The sequence below is a fragment of the Sus scrofa genome, chromosome 5, assembly GCF_000003025.6.
Source record: "Sus scrofa isolate TJ Tabasco breed Duroc chromosome 5, Sscrofa11.1, whole genome shotgun sequence".
Classification (NCBI taxonomy): Eukaryota; Metazoa; Chordata; class Mammalia; order Artiodactyla; family Suidae; genus Sus; species Sus scrofa.
Window position 1 is genome coordinate 92580542 of NC_010447.5, and position 23944 is coordinate 92604485.

At 38.2% G+C, this 23944-nt stretch overlaps 1 long non-coding RNA gene across 2 annotated transcripts; it reads right to left on the minus strand.

Moving 5' to 3' along the window:
• Positions 403-23932, minus strand: LOC110260799. Of its 2 annotated transcripts, none has more exons than XR_002344262.1 (3): positions 23857-23932; positions 1705-1833; positions 403-580 (listed from the first exon to the last, which is right to left on the minus strand). It is a non-coding gene; the product is annotated as an uncharacterized LOC110260799 (long non-coding RNA). The 2 variants fall into 2 exon arrangements; XR_002344263.1 differs by having other exon boundaries at positions 23792-23918.

The window sequence follows — 23944 nt, forward strand, 5'->3', positions numbered from 1 at the left end:
AGGACTAAATAGCTATCTCCTTTGAATCTTATAATGCGTATAATCTACAACACTCCCTTAGCTCTTCTGTAATTGCCCTGGGTTTTAACCTAAGTGTTCATATGTGTATTTTACTTCTCTCTGCCTGGAGTATAATTATTTGAAAGTTAGGAATGTACCCATCTTGTTTTTTCTTTTTACAATGCTTTGATTATTTGGGAGTTTGCGCTTAGAAAAATTAGGAATTGATCGTCTTGTCCATTCTCACCACTTCCATCATCACCTCTAATTTTAGCCCCAGGCACATGGTCAAGTGTCAACTATTTGCATAGTCCTCCATCTCTCTGTCTCTCCTAGAATCTTCTAAACATTCCTCTGGACCCCTATCAAATGTTATAAAACAAAAATCAGAGCACTCTGAGATTGGGTTAAGTAGGCTTATTGTTTTCCCTTGGAATATCTCTGTGGAATGGTAGGGGATAATTATCCTGGATAAAGATCTTTTTTGTTGAGCAAGTTGGAGACTCTTCAACATATCTTGAGAGCGGGAGTCTGGAAGTGCAGGAAGCTCTCAGGGCCTGAAGAAGCCAGATTACAAAAGCTGTCAAAAAGCAAAGCAGTTACTTTGCCAGTTTCCCATTCTCATCATTCTCTCTCCCTCTCTCCTCCTCTCTCAATCTGTCTCTCTCTCTCTGTCTCCTCCCCATCCCCGCCCCCGGCCTTTATTGCAAGGAACATGTGGTCTTTCTTCTGCATGGCTGCTTTATCATTTTCTGTCTCCAGGTCTGTTGTCTTTGCTTGTCTATGTGTACAGAACAGTTGTCCTACACCTCCCAAGTTCACTCATTCAGGTAACAGGAATCTCTGAATCCCAGTTCCCAGAACCTGAAAGAGTCACTAAGATTGCACCAACTTGGGTCAGTGTCTGTATGTGGTCTGTTCAACTATGGCTCAGAAGTCATGGTCATTTGGAATACACATGAGTTTATGCCATCTGATATGGCCTCTGCTAGACACACTATGGAGAAATGAGATGAGAAAAGTGGAAACCTAACTTTCAAAAACTTAATAATAAACTTCAGAACAAGAATTAGACTGTGGTTGCCGGTAGGGGAGAGAGAGTGGGATGGATGGAAGCTTGAGATTAATACATGCAGACTGTTGCCTTTGGAATGGATTGGCAATGGGATCCTGCTGTGTAGCATGGGGAACTATGTCTCATCACTTATGATGGAGCATGATAATGTGAGGAAAAAGAATGTATACATGTATGTGTAACTGGGTCACCATGCTGTACAGTAGGGAAAAAAATAATGTATTGGGGAAATAAAAAGAAAAAAAAGAATAAATCTATTTTTAAATGATATTTATTAGCTTTCCTGAAATCAAAGAAGACAGAAAGTGTTACCATTATTTGGTCAGGAAGATGGGAGGAATAGCTGTCATTATCTTCCACAGTATTGTACCGTTACTTACATCTCAAAGATTCTATCCTTTCTTCTATCTAAAACTAACTCCTTCACTTAGAATGGGGAAAATAGGGAGGAGACGTAGGACCTCTTCATGCTCCCTGTAACACCTAAAATGTGGCCGCCTATGAGAGGGCCTCCAGCTTCTAGGGCTCAACATGATTGCTGTCTTCTAAGTATCATACCAACATCCCAAGCGAATAGGTAAATCAAGAGGATAAGAAAGTACTGCTACCTCTCCTTTAAGAATACTTACCAGAGGCTCCATTGACAATTTCTTTCATTGGTCAGATCTAGTCAAATGATCACACCGAGAAGCAAAAAGGATCAGAATATATAATCCCTTAACTGAACAATTCCAAGTAAGAATCAGGAATCCATTCATCTATAAAACATGACAGAATGATATTGTATAGCTCATTAACAGTCTCTGCTATAACCTTTAGTTCCTACCCTCAATCTATTTCATTTGTCCATAGCTTTTTTAAAAATTTTTTTAAATTTTTTTAGAATTTTTCGTTATTTCTCCAATACTATTTTTTTTCCTACTGTACAGCATGGTGACCCAGTTACACATACATGTATACATTCTATTTTCTCACATTATCATGCTCCACCATAAGTGACTAGACATAGTTCCCAATGCTACACAGCAGAATCTCATTGCAAATCCATTCCAAGGGCAATAGTTTGCCACAGCTTTTGATTCTGACATTTTTTCCTGCCTCTTTTAAATCTTACCCAACCCTTGATTATTGATATGGAACTATGCTTATTGCTTACACGACTTCCTTTCTGTTTACTTTTCTCTTTTATTTTCCTCAATTGCTCAATTTCTTCCTACCCTCTAAGATATGTATCCAAGGGTTGTCTTTTCCTCTTGGTACCTGCTTTCATCCACTCATACCATTTTACCAATCAACACTTTTTTTTTTTTTTTTTTTTTAGGGCTGTACCCACAGTATATTGAAGTTCCCAGGCTAGGGGTCTAATCAGAGCTATAGCTGCTGGCCACAGCCACAGCCACAGCAATGTGGGATCCAAGCCACATCTGCAACCTACACCACAGCTCTTGGAAATGCTGGATCCTTAGTCCACTGAGCAAGGACAGGAATTGAACTTGCATCCTTATGGTTACTAGTCAGATACTAGTCAGTTGTGGTTACTGCACCACAACTGTAACTCCCAATCAAGAGTATTTTCTAGTTATCTCTTTCATCTTCCAGCAACATATTTTAGACCACATGCCGGTCATTTTTAACTGACTCTACCACCAATTAAAAACGACATCTCCAAAAATCTAGTGACATCTAAGAACACAATTCAAAATGCAATTCAGAGAATTTTAGTAGGAAATTCTAACTCCCCTCATCAGGTATGCTCACTTATTACACACCTTCATTATTCCCTGAAATTATTCATAAGGCACACAATTGTAAATGTTTTACTTGTCTTAACTGTACAATGATTTGTTCAATGTTTGTGCTTCCTACTAGCTACTAGATCTTGAGGACAAGAAAGATATCTGTCCTGTCATTTGCACTGTATCTCCAGTGATTCACATAGTAGTCATTCAGAATAACAAAGCAAATGAATGGACAAATGAATGACTGAATAAAAATGTCATTTAGTTCACTTCCCAAAGTCTTCATGGAGTGACATTTCCTTGGTCTGCAGTGTATTCCCTGATTTTTTTTTTTTTTTTTTTTTTTTTTTTTTGCTTTTAGGGCTGCACCCACAGCGTATGGAGGTTCCCAGTCTAGGGGTCAAATCAGAACTGCAGCTGCCAGCCTACGCCACAGCCACAGCAACACAGGATCTGAGCTGCGTCTGTGATGTATACCACAGCTTACGACAGTGCCAGATCCTTAACCCACTGACCAAGCACAGGGATCAAACCTGTGTCCTCATGGATGCTGGTCAGAGTCATTAACTGCTGAGCCACAACAGGAACTCCGTATTCCCTGATTTTTTAAACAGACTACACATGGTTTGTGCTCCCAGGAGGAATCAGCTCCCTTCTTTACCATCTTCATACACCAAATGATTTTCAAAGACAGATACAAACACCATAAGTACATGAAAGAGTTGTATCAGCAAGTCAACGGCTAAGAGACTGACATGAGAAGTCAAATTACATTCAGAAAGTTGCTAGATGACCACAGAATCAGAACAAGAGGGTATAGTCATGATTCATTGTTTAGTGTATCCAGGCCCAAGTATGCTAATATATCCTTCTTCATAATAGGGATGATTTTAATATGGGGCCACAATACTTGAAATATGTTGACTTAGACTTCTTCTTCCTTGCACAGTCCTTAGGAATAAGAGATTGGAGTTTGAAAAGAAAAAAAAGGAAATATCCTTATCTACCTTTGAGGACTGTTATAGGTATTAATAAAATAATTGTATAAAATATTTAGCACACTTTCTCATGTTATAAGCACAATTGGAAGTTATTGTACCCCTTTCCAGGCTTCCATGATGGTCAGTCTCTTTTTTCATTAACCTATTTCTTTAGATAAAGTTATATCTCAATCCAATCAGTCAGGGAATCCATTTTTTTATATCTCTATTCTGATACATTGTATATTGAAATAGTTTAAGAGGCTCTTGTTATCTATAACTCAGATATCTCCAGGCCTCATCTACTTATTAATAATAAGAGGAGTTCCTCTTTGCCACAGCAGGTAAAGGGCCCAGCATTGTCAGTGCTGCATCTTGGGTCGCTGCTATGGCACAGATTCCATCCTTAGCCCAGGAACTTCTACAGGCTGCAGGCGCAGTTGAAAAGAAAAAGAAAAAAGCTATAATAGTAATAATAATTTACATTTCCTAGTTCCTGTCCCCATCCACTAATGAAAAACCTCCATCTCTCAAAAGATCTCCTCTACTCACCCAAATATTCTGAGAGTCCCCAGGGCCAGTCTCACATGTACTGAATCCATATTTCTGCTGTAATGAATATTTTTTTGTTTTTATCTCTCCTCTTCCTACTTCTGTTTATTTATGACTTTAGTTGACCCTCTCAATAACTGACTTAGCCCAGGAACAAGACTGAATAAAAAACCCCATCACATCCTCCATTTCTCTTTTTCAAGTGCACTTTCACCAGCATCTCCTTCCTCTTCAGCCAAAACCCCCCAAAGCTCATATCAGCATTTGTCTATGGGCCTCAGATGGGCAGAGAACAGAGTCCCTGGCCCTGTAATCCCAACCCCTGCTTAGAGTCATTCAGGAAATCCTCTTGGTTTATTTTTATTATTTTGAAGATGTTGAAGAGTCCTACAGCAATGCTATTCCTATCTACCTATAATTTCAAGTAACTTTTCATTCTGTGGCCAAATTTCTGGTAATGGCACCTGGCTCAAAAAAACTCAGAGTAATCTCATGTCTTCTTTTTTGTTTCTCATAACCAATTCTTATTACTGCGGATTTTACCTCCATAATCTCTCTTGTTTTTATCTCCTTCGTTAATATCACAGCTGCCCTCTAGAGTGAGCCGTTAATTACTCTTGCCTGGATTGCTGAAAAGTCCTCCTAATTTGTGTCTTTGCCTCTCCCCATATCTTCCATCTACCCAACAATTTTCTGATCTATAGATTTTGAACAGTGGACTAAATATTGCAGCTCTAAAAGCCATTGAGTCCATGAAAATCAAGTTGAACTGTCAAGACATTTTTCCTACAATTTATATCACTGTTTCCTTCCATCTTAGGTAAATCTGATGAACTAGGTCAGTTTTTTCCAGTTTAGGTTAAAAACATATTGTTAGAAGCCAAGCTATACTGCTTTTTGAAAACCGAAAGTAAATGTCCCAGATTTCAGATGTAGAAGTTACAGAGATGTACACAATCAAAGGGGCTGCTTTCTATAAGAGTGCTTTTATCTTAAATAGAAGAAAGTTAAATCTAATAAGTAGTTGGAATTACCCATAGCCAATTATGGGCAATGGCCATAGTATAAAAGCAAAAGTAATATTCATGGTACATTCCTCCTAAGTATAAACCCTACAAGAGCAAGATAGTGTCTGACCCATAGTTCACACTAGATAATTATTTATTGAATAGATAAATGATGTCTTGGATGTCTTTCCAAAGTGCAAATCCAATCTTGATGATACTTATAAATGGAAAGCTTCTTGAGAGCAAGGGTAGTATCCTGCCTATCTTTATATACCCATCAAAGACTTAGTGAAGTGTTTTGAACAGATGAAGCATTTAAAAGGATTGAAGTTCTTAATTTTTCAAAAATTTATAGGTGCATTCATGTATATCAGCAAAGGAAGTAATGCTCTCTGCATGGCAATACATAATGGAATCTGGAAATGGACGAAGAAGCCATAGAAGAATTTGGAAAGCCTTTAAGGTAAGGACTTCTCAACACATTACTTTACAACCTGACCAGAAAATGTTTAAATGTGTGAAGTCACTTAGGGAAAAGCAAACAGTCCCTCTCTGAAGGAATTCCCATTAAGAAGGGAGGTAGTATCAACTTCCAAGCTTTGTCCATGCTGTCTTCAAACTTTTCACTCCCATTGCTAAACTTTGGAAAAGTAGCCCTTCCTTCTCTCAAAGAGAATAGGAAGATTGCTGGTGAAAAGATGTTTGCCAGAATTGGAGTCAGATAGCAAGGTATTCACTAACAGCCTTGAGGAAGTTCATACACGTACCAGAGCTCAAACGCCATATCTATCAAATGGGTTGATAACACCACCCTAGTTTCCAAAAACCACTGTTTAGACAACAAAAGATGATCCTGTATGTTGAAGTGCTTTTAAAAAAAAAGAAATGGATAAAGATGTTGTATATATTGGAATATTACTCAGCCATAGAAAATGAAATTTTGCCATTTGCCAGAAGAGGGATAGATCTGAAGGGTATTACGCCTGGTGTAATAAGTCAGAAAAAGACAAATATTATATGTTTTCACTTATATATGGAACCTATAAAATAAAACAAATGAATGAGTATAACTAAACAGAAACCAACTCACAGATACAGAAATAAACTGGTGGTTACCAGCGAGGAGAGGAAAGAAGGGGGAGACAAAACGAGTAAAGAAGATTAAGAGTACGGACTACTAGGTATAAAGTGAATAAGTTACAAGGATATAATGCACAACATAGGGAATATAGCCAATATTTTGTAATAACTTTATATGGCGTATAATCTAAAAATATTCGAATCATTGTGTTATATATCTGAAACTAATGTAATATTGTAAGTAAACCATATTCAACTTAAAGAAACATGAAATAAGATACATGTTAGGTGTTGTTATTGCTGTTTCTACTTTTATTATTGTTTTATATCTTGGAACTCTAGTTTGAACTATGAGGATACCTGTATATCAGTAATAACCTTAATATACATCCCTACGTGTTGCTTCTCAATATGGTCACAAAGAATGCTGCAATACTGAAAATTTCTAAACAAATATTCAGTTTGGGACACACTACATCCACACAATTCCAGGTACAAAGCCAAAAGCATCTCAAGGCAGCAGAGATAATTCAAACTGTTTTAATGAAGAAACAAAGAAATATTGAAAAAGACCATTGGTATTACATAGGAGGAAAAAAATGAGAAGAGAGAAATGAGTTGCACATCTAGGATACTGGATATTCCCAATTATATTAAATATAAAAAAAATTCCAACCTTATTTTCCCTTGATTATCCTACATAAAATAATATAGCACTCTGATTTTATTATTAAAAAACACTTGACCCCACTATTCCAAGACTGATCTCTTAGTTCATCTGCTTTTTAAAATTGCGATTCTTTATCTCTACCAGTGTTTTACCTCTGTCCTTTTATGTTTGGTGGTTTCACTAGTTCACAAATAGTTCAAAGTTTATTGTCTTCAATTTCTTGTTTAAATGTTTTTCTTCATGCTGTCTTATCTTTGTATCAATTTTCTATTTTCTTTTATTATGCATCATTTTTAATTTCCACTGCTTTTGATCTGCTCTTTACTTCTCTCCATCTCATTTACAGACTGTTCTGGTGTGTCTGTCTTCTATTGATTTCTTCTGTTTTTTCCCCTTTTCTCTATCCCAATTCTACCCATCTGTCTTATTTATTATTATTAAAAATATATATATATATGGGTGGGTAGCCTTAAAATACTACAGGAACAATTTGTTACTACGATATTTAGAGGGAAAAAAGCCACAGCAAACGTTTATTCTAATGAATATGTTTCTCTGAGTGTGTGTTGCGGTGGGGGCGGGGGGGGGCGGGGGTAGGGACTGTGGGGGGCAGATAGTTGACTCAAGTCACTAGGTGGCAGTAGTACAGATCTGATTCTCATCAGATGTCTGTGCCCCTTTCTCGTCTTTCTTAATGTTTATGTACTATTTGTGGATTTTTTCTTCAAAAATTCATTTAGTTCTTTCCAGCATCTACTTTTAAAATCTAGGACATGTCATATCACTTCTCAAAAAATAACATATTCTAACATTTAAAGGTTTTTATAATTGCTGATTTAAGGCTGAACTGGGAAGAAAATAGTTTGGTTGATTGGCTTTATTTGCATGGGGAAATATGAAGAACTTAATATGTAAGTGTGATAATGCATAAAATTCCAAATACCAATTCAAATCTTTAGTTTTTGCAGTAGAATGTATTATGAGCATTTCATATAGACATACCTTTCAGGATCTCCAAGTCTTAATTAAGATAATTTGAATAATCCGTTTGTGTTCTATTGAATATGTAATGCACACCTGCTGCTTTTTTTCTACTCTGTGCCCTTTCCTTTGACAGCCTGATCTTGCTCTATGCATTTACTAGCTAGGAGACTTTAGACACATTAGAAAATTTCATAGTGCTTTAGTTTCCCCCATCTGTAAAATGATGGAGTTAACTATAAGGTTGAAATGACTCAATTAATGTGAAACATCTAAAACAGTAACTGGCATATAGTAATTTTTTAATGATACCTATTACTTGTTCCAGATTTCCTTAGACCACTTATATTTATTTTTAAGCATTAGTTTGGAGGATAAAGATTAAATGGAAACTCTTCTCCTGTAACTTATAAATAAAGTGCAAATAAGTAATCAGATGATTACAATACCGAATGGTAAACGAGATGGGGAGGAATAACCCAGAACTCTATAGAATAAAATAGGATCATGTGACTTAGTACTGGGTATGAGAAGGAGAGAGGGAACTCCTCCGGATACGTCAGTTGAAACCCAAGAATGAGAAATTTTGACTGGATGAATCTTTGAGAAGAGTAGGTTGAGAAAAGCATTTCTGGGAAAAGAATGAGCATATGCTCTTCCTGCAGGTGTGACTAAGAAGGTGACACCAGCTTTACTCAAGAATAGGACCATTTTTTTCATAATACTCCCAGGGATCTGTGAATAATTCATTCTGAATTTTCTATAAAGCAGAAGCAAAGAAGTCATTTCAAGAGCCAAGAAGAAACTATTATATAGCCTGGCCTACTGAAGTGTGACCGTAAAATAATGAAACAGATTTTTAAACAAAATGTGGCATGAATCTTTTCTCAGATAATAAGCTGATCTCCTCCCTATAAAATGCTACTAAATTTGAATAAGGAATGCATTCGTGAATGATTAAATTTTCTAGGAGTGGCGATAGGTTTATACTGAGTCATCAGTTATTCTGTCCTTTAGGGCAGTTGTGTGAATTTGCACAGTCTGGAGCTGGGCAAAAGTGCAGCCACTGAACATCAGCACAGTAAAAGTCTGGATGATGATGATGATTTTTTACAATCACTGAAATGAGACCATAAGAATGAGAGTTGGAGCAAATGAGTTCCCCATAACTTGTAGTCCATAAAGATGTAGTCCTGATTTCCCAAATGGACAAAACAAACTTCCTATAGCATGAAAAACTTGAGCTGGCCATCCCCGTTTTTAAAAGCCAACGGAAGAAATATGGAGCAACAGAAGTGAATTTAACCATCCAGAAACTGAGCTATAAAACCATCTACATATCCTTGCAGGAAACATATATTTCTGCAAGGCAGGGAACTGTGGATACTTTGCGTGATGAAATACGTAAGAAAAGCCCCGGGGGTCTGTGTGTGGATGCAAAGTGATTACATCGAGCACTTACCGTAATTGCTTTCTACCATTTAGTCAAGTCAAGTAGTGATTAAAACAGCAGCCAGGCCATATGGGTGGGGAAAGAGGTCAAGCATATTCCTAGCTCTGCATCTGTCCTGCCAGTCTTTAGCTTTTCTCAGGCTTCTACTTATATGCATCTCCCTTTGTCTATTAAAACTATCAGATTTGAAATTAGCAGAATTCCTGTTTCCCTGTCTCAGGGAGTCTCTCAGGACCCGGATTAGGGATTATGGATCGTCAGGGGCCCTAGGTAACTCCTTCCTGATATTAAGCAGGAAAGGGCTTCAGGTAATTGTGGGTGGCTTGAGATGAATTTGACAGTAGTATTTCCCCAGGCCCTGGCTACTAGTAGATATATATGTAGCTCCCATAAATCACTTCACATCCTGAAGGTTATCTATGTGCAACCACTTAAGAATTTCCCCTCTATATAAAAAAAAAAAAAAAATGTCACCAACCAAGGGCCCCATCTTCCCATCTTTCACTTCTACTGAGCAGTTTGTGCCACCTTGTTTCAGGAATTCTCTGGAAAGGAGAGTGTGTGTCTAGTGATGCTACTCTTTTTATTTTAGATTTCCCCATCTAATATGTGACGTCGCAGAGTCACAAGACTGGTGCAGTTAGCAGAGATGCCCTCTCCTGTCATAAACCTGATCATAGTTTCTGTACTTCAAAGAGAAACTGATGGACACAATGATTCCTTTTAATTCCCCTTCATTTGTACTTCTGACTTGTTGTAATACCACATGCTTTTAGTATTCTATCCCAGAAAGCTCACACACAACATTAAATATTCCATAATGCCTCCCGGCAGCACATTGATACATATAATATATTATCTCATTCATTTTTCCATCCTTATCCATTCTACCATTACTATTTAATTATACTCATTATTTATTTATTTATTTATTTATTTTTATTTTTCTTCTTTTTAGGGCCATACCCGTGGCATATGGAAGTTCCCAGGCTAGGGGTCCAATTGGAGCTACAGCTTCCAGCCTACGCCACAGCCCAGCAATTCGGGATCTGAGCCGCGTCTGTGACCTATGCCACAGGTCATGGCAACACCAGATCCTTAGCCCACTGAGCAAGGCCAGGAATCAAACCCACAACCTCATGGTTCCTAGTCTCAGATTCGTTTCCACTGCGCTATGATGGGAACTCCAAATTATACTCATTATTTAAAACAAATCCATTCAGCCATTCCTTGTCTTCTTCCCACTTGTGTTACTGACCTTGAGATGCATGGTTATGGTTCCTTTTGCTATAAGGTTCCACTCAGCTTGGCTTTTAACTTATTTTTTCTGGACCAAATTTTTTGACCTTCCATGGCTAACTAGGTAGCTTCTTTAATGATCTCTCTTCCTTTTCATCCTCCCAGTCCAATCCCTTTTTATCTAAAAACACTTAGGCATGTTCCCATCCACTGCAGCTATACACCAAGGCCTTTGAAAACTTGTCCACTTTGGAAAGGAATCAAGGAAAACTCCAAACAGTAGAGTACATTAAAAGAAACTTTTTTTTTTTGTCTTTTTTTTTTTTTTGCTATTTCTTGGGCCGCTCCTGCGGCATATGGAGGTTCCCAGGCTAGGGGTTGAATCGGAGCTGCAGCCACCGGCCTACGCCAGAGCCACAGCAACGCTGGATCCGAGCCGCATCTGCAACCTACACCACAGCTCGTGGCAATGCCAGATCATTAACCCACCGAGCAAGGGCAGGGACCGAACCCGCAACCTCATGGTTCCTAGTCTGATTCGTTAACCACTGCGCCCTGACGGGAACTCCCTAAAAGAAACATTTTAAATATATATCAAGTGAGATTATTTTATGGTGTAATCTAAACATTTCTAAAGCATCAGATACTGGATTTGGGATGTGGTAATTCAAAAATAAATGGCTAAGGGTAATGTGGTAATGTGTATTTGCTGTGTGTGTGTGTGTGTGTGTGTGTGTGTGTGTGAAGCTGCATATTGGGTATGAAATGCTAACCTATCTACACCTAATATGTTGGAGAAGTTTTTCAGTGGTAGGCAATTCACTATCTACAACTTACTCCTCTGCCTGGGAAGTCATTGTCCATTCTCAAGCAATCTGTTGCCCTTTAATAGCAATTCCATTCCAATGGAGATTTGAACTTAGGTACTAGACCTTTTTGTTCCACTCTAGGTTGTCAGAAATAGTACATTTAACAATCACGGAGTTCCCGTTGTGGCACAGTGGTTAACGAATCTGACTAGGAACCATGAGATTGCGGGTTCGGTCCCTGGCCTTGCTCAGTGGGTTGAGGATCCTGTGTTGCCATGAGCTGTGGTGTAGGTCGCAGACGCGGCTCAGATCCCAGGTTGCTGTGGCTCTGGTGTAGGCTGGCGGCTACAGCTCCGATTAGACCTCTAGCCTGGGAACCTCCATATGCCACGGGAGCAGCCCTAGAAAAGGCAAAAAGACAAAAAAAAAAAAAAAAATCACGATTTTTGCCTTCATCCCCTTTCCTCATGACATGTATGAACATGAGACTTTTAGTGTGACCATCAAATAGCAAATATAGCAGCCTAATAAATTATAGTTTTTCCTCATCAGAACATAAATCTGTATGTAAATGCCTCTGAGACAGGCCAAAGACAATGAAAATGACCATTGAATCACCCTGGGCTCTAAAGGAAACTTGTCTTTGTACTTACTGAGAATTACACCATACTTCCTTAATATTTTCAGTAATATATTCATACATATTTCATTAAATTGTAACACTTCAGCTTTTATCCCAGCTCCTGAGTTAACTGAGATAAAGAACTGTCATTAATCCCCAACCAGCAGAGACTGTTTCAGGCAGAAACTCCAGGACAAATAGAGTCTTCAGCTGGTCTCTGTATTTCCTGGTAGAAAAGGGTACACAAGAAGAAGAACCAAGCATCAGATGCAGAGACAGCTTCCAGGAAGCCAACTGTGTTCCAGAGGAGACCTAAACCAGGCAGCTCTTCTGGGATTGAATTCCCAGAGTCATTCCGGTCATTTTCCTCCTTGCCCAACCTCCCCTTCACCCTCTCAGTCAGCCTTGAGGATTCTAAAACCTGACCAAGCAGTTCCAGTCAGAACAAGCTCACCCTTTAACGATGGGAGGAGAAACTAGCTTCTCTGGGCCCTCACCTCACCCTATGGCATTTGCCTGGCAGCGAAGTTTCTAAGAATAGCTATTTTCTGTGGTTTTCTGAATCCCCACTCCCTAGGGAAACCAGGGAGTATAAACTTTTTTGGTTCTGAGGTTCCAGCATCAGCAAAATGTTTACCTTGAGTCTCAGCCAGTATCTTATTTTATCCAAATATATTCCCAAATGTACATAAACCAAAATGCCCACTAGACAGATCAGTATGTTTCTACTCCATAGCATTAATGGGAACAGAAATAATTAAAAGGACACTAAGTGACCTCCAGAAAGAGTATTTGGTTGAGGGACAGAGAGGACAAGTTAAAACAGGAAGCCAGTGTCTCTTCCTCGTGTGTGTGTGTGTGTGTGTGTGTGTGTGTGTGTGTGTGTGTGTGTGGTGGGGGAGGGGGCAGAGAAAGAGAAAGAGAGAAGTCTCCCTCTGGATCCCTCTTAGAAAAATACCTGTGATAGCATTTATGGCCCACTTGGATGATGCTGAGTCACAGTTGATGTTAATTGTTAGCGAAGGGAGTTATTTGAACACACTTCTTTGACTAACGGAGAAATTTAAGAAAGAAACAGAGCATCTATATTTCCTTAGTAATGGAAAATGAAAAGCAGGGCAAGGCACTAAGCAAAAAAATCATAGTACTATTCAACCCCCAACATGTAAATAATCTTTTTGAGGAAATTGTTTTCACCACTTGAGCCAAAATTAGAATTACAAATGGAACACTTAGGAAGGTCTCTATAAACTTGAAGTGCAAATACATCGTGTACCTTTTAGTTCCGATTAACCAACATAAGCTTTCACCTGTTGTATTGACAAAAAGGGCACTAGAAAACCAGCATCGTATAGCAGGAAAAAGCCGAATTGGTTCCATATCCTCCTCAGTTGTTTGTGTGATCTGAAGAAGCGTAGAAGGATTAGGTAATGTTCCCACGATCACACAGTTACAGTCAAGACGGCCTGGCCCAGTTTCCAAAGCCAAGCAGTCACAGCAAGGGGTCTGATTGATTTTACTTCTACTCACGCTTTTTTTTGTTGTGGCCCCACAGGACAACTTTGGACAAGTAGCCCTATGAACTGGACAGTTAAGGCTATTGACAAGTAGTTCTATTAGAATGATAGATAAGACAAACCCTCACAGATCCAGGTCTCTAAACCGGCCACTGTGGATACCTGACAGAATGACTCTCATAGAAAGGATGTATTAATTTCCCGCGGATGCTATAACCAATTACCACAAACTTGGTGGCTGAAAACAAAAGAACCTTATTTTCTCACAGTTCTGGAGGCCAGAAGTCTGAAGCCAATTTCATTGCACAGAAATCACAGAATCTCTAAGGGAGAATCCATGTCTCGTTTTTTCCAGCTTCTGGTGGCTGCCAATATTTTAGCTTGTGGCTGTTTTACTCCAACATCTGCTTCTGGGGTCATATTGTCTCTTCCTCGTGTGTGTGTGTGTGTGTGTGTGTGTGTGTGTGTGTGCACGCGTGTGGCGGGGAGCGGAGAAAGAGAAAGAGAGAAATCTCCCTCTGGATCCCTCTTAGAAAAATACCTGTGATAGCATTTATGGCCCACTTGGATGATGCAAAATAATCTCCCCATCTCAGGATCCCCTCAAAACACAGAAGGCAGAAAATCATTATCCACTTCCCCAACAATAGACCTGCCTGCCTATCTTTATTGATTGTAGATACAATATTTACATTCTAGGGAAAATCTACTTCTCTCTACATTTCTGTCTTGGGAAAATGAGATTTTCCAGTGCCTCAGAAATTACTAACCCATCCAAAGACATCTAAGGTGACTCTTTAGCTTTTCACTCCCAAAACAAAGCAGGTAAAAAACAACTTTGTGCAATGCCAAAATGAATGAATGAATGAATAGACAGACAAATAAGTTATGATCTGTGCTGTGAAGGGGTGTGAACATCAGAGTAGACTAAGGAAATTACTCTTACTTTTACTCTGACCTATTTTAAGATAACTTTCCTCTTGCTTGCCATTGCAATCTACAAAAGTTTAGTCCCCTTCCTTCAGAGTCAGTATTCTTCTTGGCTTGTCCATTCAGTTGTTATTATGGTCGATGTGCAGGGTTGTTAAGGAGAGAACCCAGAAGGCTCATCATTTTCCTACCTGTGTAGCCGTGGACTGGTTACAAAACTCATTCCTTACTTGTTTCTGATATGTACAATAAAAGCATCTTCACATTATAGATTATGAAGATTAAATAAAGTGTTTAGCGTGGTCTCTGACGCATACTAAGCAAAAAATAAACATTAGCTCTTACTGTCCTCTTTCCCCTCCTTGTTCTTTCCGTCTAGAGATCTCACATTCCCTCATTCCTGCTCGTTCACAGAAGGCTTTGGCACATGGCTCTCAGGCGGCCTTTCTACTTCAAGGCCTGGAGTCATCACAGATGACTCTGACATCCTCAGGGCCTCATTTCCAAGCTCTTGATCTCCAGGGGTGTATTTATATTGAACTAATAAAGTTGAAGCTTCGGGGTCACCTGTCATTTGCATATGTCCTGTCCAAGACCTTAGGATCCACTTTGCCATTTGTATTTGTAATTTGTTTTCTGTTTTTTAAAGAGGATCATCCCTCAATGGTGTAACCTCCAGACCCCACAAGACCTCAGTCCATCCCTGTTTCTTTTCAGTGATTTTTCTGTAACCTAACCACATTCTCCAGTGGCCACTCTGGAAATCAGCAGCAGCCTAGCCTATGCCTGCATTGAAATCACCTAACCTTGATCACAGTACCCTAGTTCTTCTAGCTTTCTCTCTGGAGTCCCCATAAAATCAGTTTTTTGACTCCATAATCATTTTGATCTCCATAAATTAATATTTAACTTTTCTAGAAATTGCATATATTATGTGCTTTTGTGTCTTTTAATGTACAGATAATTTGAAAGCTCAGTTATTGTCTATCATATGTAATATGCCCTAAAATATTTCAGTCATGAAAATTGAGCCCTTGCGCTCAAAAAATTGAGGAAACTTGCACTGGAATTACTAGTAAAGTCAAGATACAAACCAAGGAGTCATTTTTTTTTTTTAATTATTTTTATTGTTTTGCTTTTTAGGACCACCTTCGAGGCATATGGAAGTTCCCAGGCTAGGGGTCAAATTTGAGCTGCAGCTGCTGGCCTACACCACAGCCATAGCCGTGCAGGATCTGAGTCAAGTCTGTGACCTACACCTCGGCTTGTGGCGATGCCAGATCCCCAACCACCAAGCGAGGCCAGGGTAGGAGCCCACATCCTCATGGATACTAGTCGGATTTGTTTCCATTGCACCACAATAGGAACCCTCAAGGAATCATTTTGAACTGGATATCATCAACTTCGAATGTCTCTACCTATATATCAGGAATTTTCCTTGCCATGTTGGTGGTCTGCAAAGACATTTTCACAGTAAAATGATGTTCGAGGCCCTCCATGTCCACAAAAAAATTACCCAATGTCACTTACACTGAGCTCTGCCTCAGAAAGGCAAAAAGATAACTTGTATTTTATACATTCTTGTTTTAAGCGCAAACTTAACATTTCAGAATCTTAATCCTCAACAATCTAAATTCGGGATTTCCCACTGTGGCACAGTGGGTTAAGGATCCAGGATTGTCTCTGTGATAGTGTGGCTTTGATTCCCAACACAGTGCAGTGGATTAAGAATTCAGTCTTGCTACAGCTGTGGTGGCGTAGATTTCAGCTGCAGCTCACATTCAGTCCCTGGCCAGGGAACTTCCATTTGTAGCCATAAAAAAGAAAAAAAAAAAAAAAGAATCTGGCAAAAAGACATTAAAAAAAAAATCTAAATTCAAATGTTAATGAGGGAAATCAAAAGTGACTGACGTTTAATGAGTGTCAAAGATTTATCTGTTTATTTGATTGTTCTAGAATGTGGTAATGAAGAGGTAGAACAATGTTAGCATATAAGAATTCACCCTGCTGGCTTTTAATTTCTGAACTGCCAATCACCAGCCGTGACCGTAGTCAAAGTAACCAGACTTTGCTTTAGTTTGTAAAGAAGGATATTGTAGTAACTATATAATAAAAATGTTATGAAGATTAATAAGTTAAAATATGGAATCGTACCTAATTCATCAGAAGCATTCCATAAGTGTTAGCTGTTTTTATTGTCATATGTCATTTCAATGAGCAGGCTATTTGTCAGAGTATAGGAATATTTCTAATCATACTAAAATTTTGTGTAGGATTTTACTATGATCATATTTTTATTTTAGACTTAACTTTCAATGTAGATAGGATTTTTTCCTGAAAAAAATGTATATGGAGGGAGAGAGAACCTTATGGTCATGATGTCTGAACTTTAGTGATGTAACTGATAGAATGGAAGTCCTAATTAGGTGTCTTTAAAATATGCATTTTCACATGGGATATAAGCTGAAGACTAAGACTAAGAGTATATTCAGTACTGTGTGTCTTCCCTAGAAGAGTATTTTTGGAGGAAATGTTTCCTCATCAAACATTTATTAAGGATGACACAATGATAATACTTAGTATAAAAACACTAATAAAATTTGTACCCTTGTGAATTTATAAGCTAGTAAGAGATGAAGATGGCTAAACATACCTTTATCACACTGTGAAAAGTGTGTGATTGACCAATTAAGGTTTAGAGTATTTAAGCTTTAAGTTCCTCTCAATTACAAATAAGCCATGTTATCCATATTAAACAGTTTGACTGCTTGTTTTCATGATTATCTTAATTTTAGATTATTTGTTTACTAATTAATTTATCTTTTCTGCCATCACTAGCTGAGACCAAGAAAATGTGTTCCACTCTGTTCCCCTGATTAAATTTTAGGGTCAAAAAAGGTTGGTATACTGGTTAATTTGCTCCTTTAAAGAAATTAAATATGGAAGGATTCAATATTACTCAGTCTAGGTACATAATCCAGAGTCCCCTTAGACAGGGCATATTGAAGCCCCGCTGTCCTCCTTGCCAAATCAGTGCCCAGGAAGAGAAGAAATCCCAGCAGAGGATTGATATGAATTTAAATCAGATAAACAGCAAATTCTGCACCCAAGATAGGGCTTGCCTTTCAGTCAGTCAAGGCACAGTGTCTTGCATTTGGACACTCAAAGCAGAAAGCCAGAGAACTATAGTTAGGTCTTTGAAGTATGCTGATAAAGTAAAAGTGTCTCTTCTGAGTCATTTCTCTGTGCTGTGTCAAGAAATTGAGGATGTTTCCCAAGGTACTAAAGGATGTGCAAATTACTCCCTCATCCACTAGGTGTGGGTACAGTGCTGTATGGCTGATGCATCACCGGGTGAGGCTGGGTTATGATGCAGCATAAGCAAAGTTCCAGCAATGCAAGTGCTTGGAGTGGACCATGTCAGGATCACTAGCGCTCAGTAGTGGCTCTCTACTTACCAAGGGCAGAAATCAAAACAACTGATAGAATGCAGGCGTTGGGGATGGGAGGGTGGGAGTGGGGAAGAAGGACTTAGCGATCCGCCCTTTATAGTCACAGAGGGTCGAGAAGAGAAATGTATGTGAAATGAATTATACGTCTCAGCCTCCTTCACTTCATGTGGAGTGAAGAGACGGCTTTGTCACACAGCCGCCTGAGGCTAATCCTCCACACTCCTACAGTCTTCTCAGTCTACTGCCTGAGTACCTTTGAAGCCAGGATTTAAAACCCTAAAAATAGAAGCAGGATTACTGGTTGCAAACTGCTGAAGAATGAGCGGGGAGGGGGAAGGATGTACAGTGGCATGAGGACCGGTGAATTGGGAGGGACAATGTCAGTTTTGAAGAGAAATAGTAAACTCCCATTTAGGGCAGTCTTTAATAAATCTGACTTCTCTTTTCCTGTCTGAGATTTTTGTGGCTTTTCATAATTAGAAATTACATCCAGTCAATTTGAGTCTTTATTTATAAAATGTCCAATTCTCTTCCACCAATTGAATTCATCTCTTCATCACGACTAAGCTGGCTTAGGATATCCATCCACCAATTCTGCTGGCTCATTTCTTGCCTGGATTTTCTGGTTGACAGTCCTACTCTGTCCATACTTCTAGGATTGCACGCACCATCAAGAGGGGTAATCACTGCCCTGGAGACAGGGTCTGGCAAAGCACCACATGCTGGTTGAGCAAGCAAGCCTTATAAAATAAACACTTCTGTAAATCTAGGCCTTCCAGGTTAACGCAGAACAAAGGCTAATAAATATATTTTAATAATTACATTTGATAGTAGATTCGGAATTGAGAGCGGATGACTTTCATGGGTACCTGAGGTCTGAGGACTATTAACAAATATTTATTTCCATACTCCTTTCAATTACTATTAGAATGTTACTTCATCATCCTGATGAACTCAAGTGTGGCCATGTGGCTTTTCTTTGGCCAGTGAACGGATGTTATGAATGTCATTTCTAATCAGAAGCTTTAAGAGACACCTAGCATATTGTCACAAGCTCTAGTGCCTCTCCCACAATAAATGGCAGTGTTTCAGAGGAGAGGCTGAGTCACCAAGAAAGGACAACAATGCAGGAACAAAGACCACAGTCAACTCTGAGTGTATAGCTATAAACCTTTGTTTTAAGTGAGTGATATTTGAGGGTTGCTTTTTACTGCAACATAACCTAGCCTGTCCCAATTGGTTAATATTATCCAATGCTGGGTTACTAAGTTGTTAAATATCATGGTCTTCTACTTTTAGATGTATCTTCTAGGGAGTCTTATTTTCATCGAATGTCTTCAAAGTAATTTTGCACATCTTAAAAGCAGTCAAGGGAGATGAAAGTTAAGTCTAAACCTAGTGAAATCCTGGTAGAGTAAGAAATAGAACTCAAAGCTCCAACTCTTCTCTAGCTTCTAGTATATGCATATTTTCATAGCAAAAAGATTTTGCCAACAAAATTAAGCACATTTTCCCCTCCATTTCTTCACTAGGTCAAAAGAAAATTCAGTACACATCAAGTGTTAAAAAATAAAGTTTACTCTTAGTTCACAACAGTAGCCTAAAGATAAATAAACAAAGATAAATAAAACACAAATATTTTTGAAAACAGAAAAGGCATATACACAGAGATTTCCGGCTCCACCTTAATGAGACTATACCACAGACATTTCATCACTTCAAGGTGTTCTAATATAACTTTTTATTAATATATAAGAACTTTTCTTTTAATCCCAGTGAGATTATTACTGTAATAATTTCCCTTATAATTCATTAAAATATTTTTATCCATTTTCACTTTTTCTCTGGGTCTATTTTATTTTCAAATTCATCATATTTCAATTTCCTTCTCAAAGTTTTAATAAAGGAAAACAGAGTGTTATCTGTTCATTTGCCCCTTATGAATTAGAATTTGAGATTGGTAAATGGCAAATACTTCTGTTTCTCCAGAAACAAAAGACTAATTTCAAAATCCCTTTTCAAGTTATATGACTTAACTCTACAGCATTTGGACTTCATTTATGTTAGTAAGTTAAGAATAACAACTCTTTACCTAATCACTTTTCTACCTGTTGTTTCTGATTCCCTTAGAAATGCACAGCAAAAGACAAATTCTAAATATTCCTTAGTGACACAGACTAGAGCCAGCTATTATAATAGTAAAAACAAAATTAAAGTCTGTTTTACTCTGTACATCTCCTGTACACCAGTTCCCTATCCCTATGGCACATTTTAGTCAAACATTTCTATAATAATGGGGACTTCTCTGTTTGTGGGTCCAAAGGCTGGTTGTTCAAGAGCTTCCACTCATTTTTTTTTTTCCAGCTGATTGCTACCAATAAAAATAAAAAAAGATAAAACACAATTCCTAGCATTTTACAACTTCTTTTCACGTTTTTCAAATATTGGCTGTGTATCTCCTATGTGATCATCATTGTACTAGTCTTCAAGAACCCAGTGGTGAGCAGAATCTACACCGGCCCTGTCCTAGAACATATTTTATGAGAGAGAGAGAGACAATCAAATCAGCAACAATATAAATGATAGTATTATATCACTCCAGAGGGTACTGCATAGTAATAGAGCATATTCCAGAGTGACAAGAACACATAGGATAAGAACCTAGTCTAGTCTAAGAAGGAGAGCAAAGGGGCATGCAAAAAGACTTGTAAGATATCATCACCAGAAGTGGAATTAGCCATGTGAAAGCATGCAAGAATATCTCCGAGTGCTGGGAACTAGAAGAAGTAGGCCTGAGTACAAGATTCTGACCAGCATCTGTAGAAAACTAAAGTGGGCCTACACTGTGCACAAGAAAAGTCCTGTCCCATTTTTGGTTCTACAGTTCCCAAATCACAGGAAATGAAGTCAAGGAATTCACAAGGAGAGAAGGAAGCAGAGGACCATTGGGTTAGAAAGGAAAGGATCAGAAAGAATTGTGGAAGCAACATAAAAATGCACTAGCCTAAGAGTTGAGAGATCTAGGCACTGGGTCTTATAACTGTAAACAATTGCAAAGCCAGTGTGTTAGCCCCTGTGATTAGCCCTGCAGTGCATTAAGTGGTTCAACTACCACTCTAAAGCTTTCAGGTAGATATCAGAGTATCCCAATTTAAAGATGCGTGAAATGAGGCTTAGATAGGATAAGTTAGATCTTTCTGCCTTCCAGTCCTAAACTCTGAACCCTTAGGCTACTGCCCATTAGAATTCAATTCACACACAAAGATCTTTTAAATGTCAATGTCCAGGCCCACCTCGAGTGAACTAAATCAAATTCTCTGGGGTGGGACTCCAGAGCATTTTTTAAGCTTTATAGACGACTCTAATTCACAACAAACATTGAGAACAACTATAGCCTCTGCTCCTCAGCCGCTAGATAACTTTATATAAATTTTTTTCCACTCAGGCTCTTATCAGTAAAGCAAAGAGCTAAGACTAAATTATTCCTGAGGTCCCTTCCAAATCATTCTTCACTTTTATACAAAGAAATTTCTGTTAAATGTTTCCAAAAGATTTGAAAATGGGTAAGGGAGTTTGTGACTTAAGTCAGTCATTAATTACATAGATCTCATCTAGTAAGTAGTTAGAATCTTGATGTATATTTAATGAATAATCGAATCCAAAGTCTTCCCATGTTGTAGTAAGTCCACTATTAGAATCCAGCGAGTGAGTGAGGTAATCACTCTAGCTCTATTGTATGTGATGAATTAGAGAAGACAGGAAGAACTGAAAGTCGATTCCAGTTAGTGATCTTATATAATATATAAGCCATTGCAATAAAAAATTATGTAAAATTATGATGCTTATTATTTTTGGAATTACTGTGCAGCCTATATGCTTTTTCTTCCCAGGAAGATTCCTCTAGCATAGAGTTTTAGACAGCTACTAAATTGATACAGCTATGAAACGGAGCTGAATGTTTAAGGAGAGAGAAGCAGAAGCTGGGACCTAGTAATAAGAGAGTCTGCTGAGATGAATAGAACGTTTTTGCATACTTGGCAGAGCAGTCCAAGGAAGAAGAGAATGGGGAAAAAGAACAGATAAGCTAAAGATAAGTGAGACAGAACTCCATGTAGATTTATAATTTGGAAAACGGTAAATTAATGCCTCCAGGCGAACTGACTGAGCCCATGAGAGAGAGAAAGAAAAATTCTGGTTTTAAGTACTGAAGAAGAGCCTAGACAAACTGAGAGGAATGTTGCACTATGCAATTTTTATAGTTTCAAATTTACTGCAAGCTTAAGAGTTATGCCGTGGCACTATATTCAGTTGCTTAATGATGGGGCAGAACTCTTCATAAACATTTCAGTCTCCTTTATTCCCAATAAAACAATAATTGGGCTTTTAGGCATAATCAAATACAATCTCATTAGTTAAAAAAATAGCCAGAACAGTCCATGAGGCTTATTCATACAAAATGAGTCTAAAGTTGACCTGGACTTTGGAATGTTTGTACCTTAGTCATGGACATTAATGTTGAGTCACTAATAAACAGCATATGGTGTTTTGAATGCTTCCTGTGAATTTTGCTTTCTCCGCCAGGAATCAAACATCAAAAGGCATTTAGAAGTCAACCTTGGTCCTCATCCCTTGAGATCAAGTTTGTAAGCCATTATACCCCCTTGCTGCCTAAGTAACACTATACATAACATATGTAAAATGGGTGAGTTTGGCATTAAAGCTTAGCTTATCTCACCTCACAGCAACTTTATAACTTGCTACCATGAGATTTGTCTACAGACATTTTCACCAGACCCTTGGGATAACAAGGAAATAGAAGAGCCATGGGAAAGAAATTATATAAATCATTAAAAGTCAACAAGTAGAAAAAGGAAAAGGAAGATAGAGAAGAAGAGGAAGGAAAAGGAGAACTAGTAGAAAGGACATAGAAGTAAAAGAAAGAATGTGATAAGTATGATGAGAGGCAAACAACCCTGAACTACATTGGGTAAGAATCTAATTCAATTTAACCAATATTTGTTGAGAATCAATCAAGCGACAGATGCTGCTGGAAGACCTAGAGATAACAACATACGCAATTCACTTCATTCTTTAAGAAGCTTATAGCCCCCTGGGAGTAGGTAGATACGCATGTGTCTGTATACTTTTTTTTTTCAAATAATCAATTGACAAACTATTTTTTGAGTAAGTACTATGTCTCAGGCATCAAACTAGGAGCTTAGTATGCAAAACTCAATGTAATACCAGAAATGCTGTCCTAGCAGTAAGAATAAAATACCATGGGAATACGGAGAAAAAGAGTGAAACCTTCCATGATGCAGTCATAGAAGGCTTCAGAAAGTGTCAACATCATAGGCTTAGAGGCCAAAGCTGGGCCTTACACTTAGCAGCTCTATGACTTTGGGCAAGTTTCAAAATCACCGTCACCCATCACCCTCTGCAATATTGTTAGAAGAAAAAGATATGTATATTTTTAATCCTATGACAGTTCTAATGATAGTACATGCAAAATCCAGATTCATAGATTAAAACCATTGGAAAAACAATCCTTACTCCACTACTCAAAAAGTTGACTCAATCAGATTTTTCAGATTTAATACAGTCTGCAGTTAAGAGTCTATGCTAATAAAATTTCTAGATAACTAGAGTTTAAGACCAAAGGAATATATGAAAGAAACTGAATACCTGTTCTCTGCCCACCAATGACAGTGATGACAGACCAAGGGACATAATTAGTCTGGGCACAGTACCTTAATTGTCACTCTCATAGTGGTCCACTTCTACACTATTTATGGCACATCAAAATGAGTAACTTCAAAATTTGTCATTTTGTGCAAA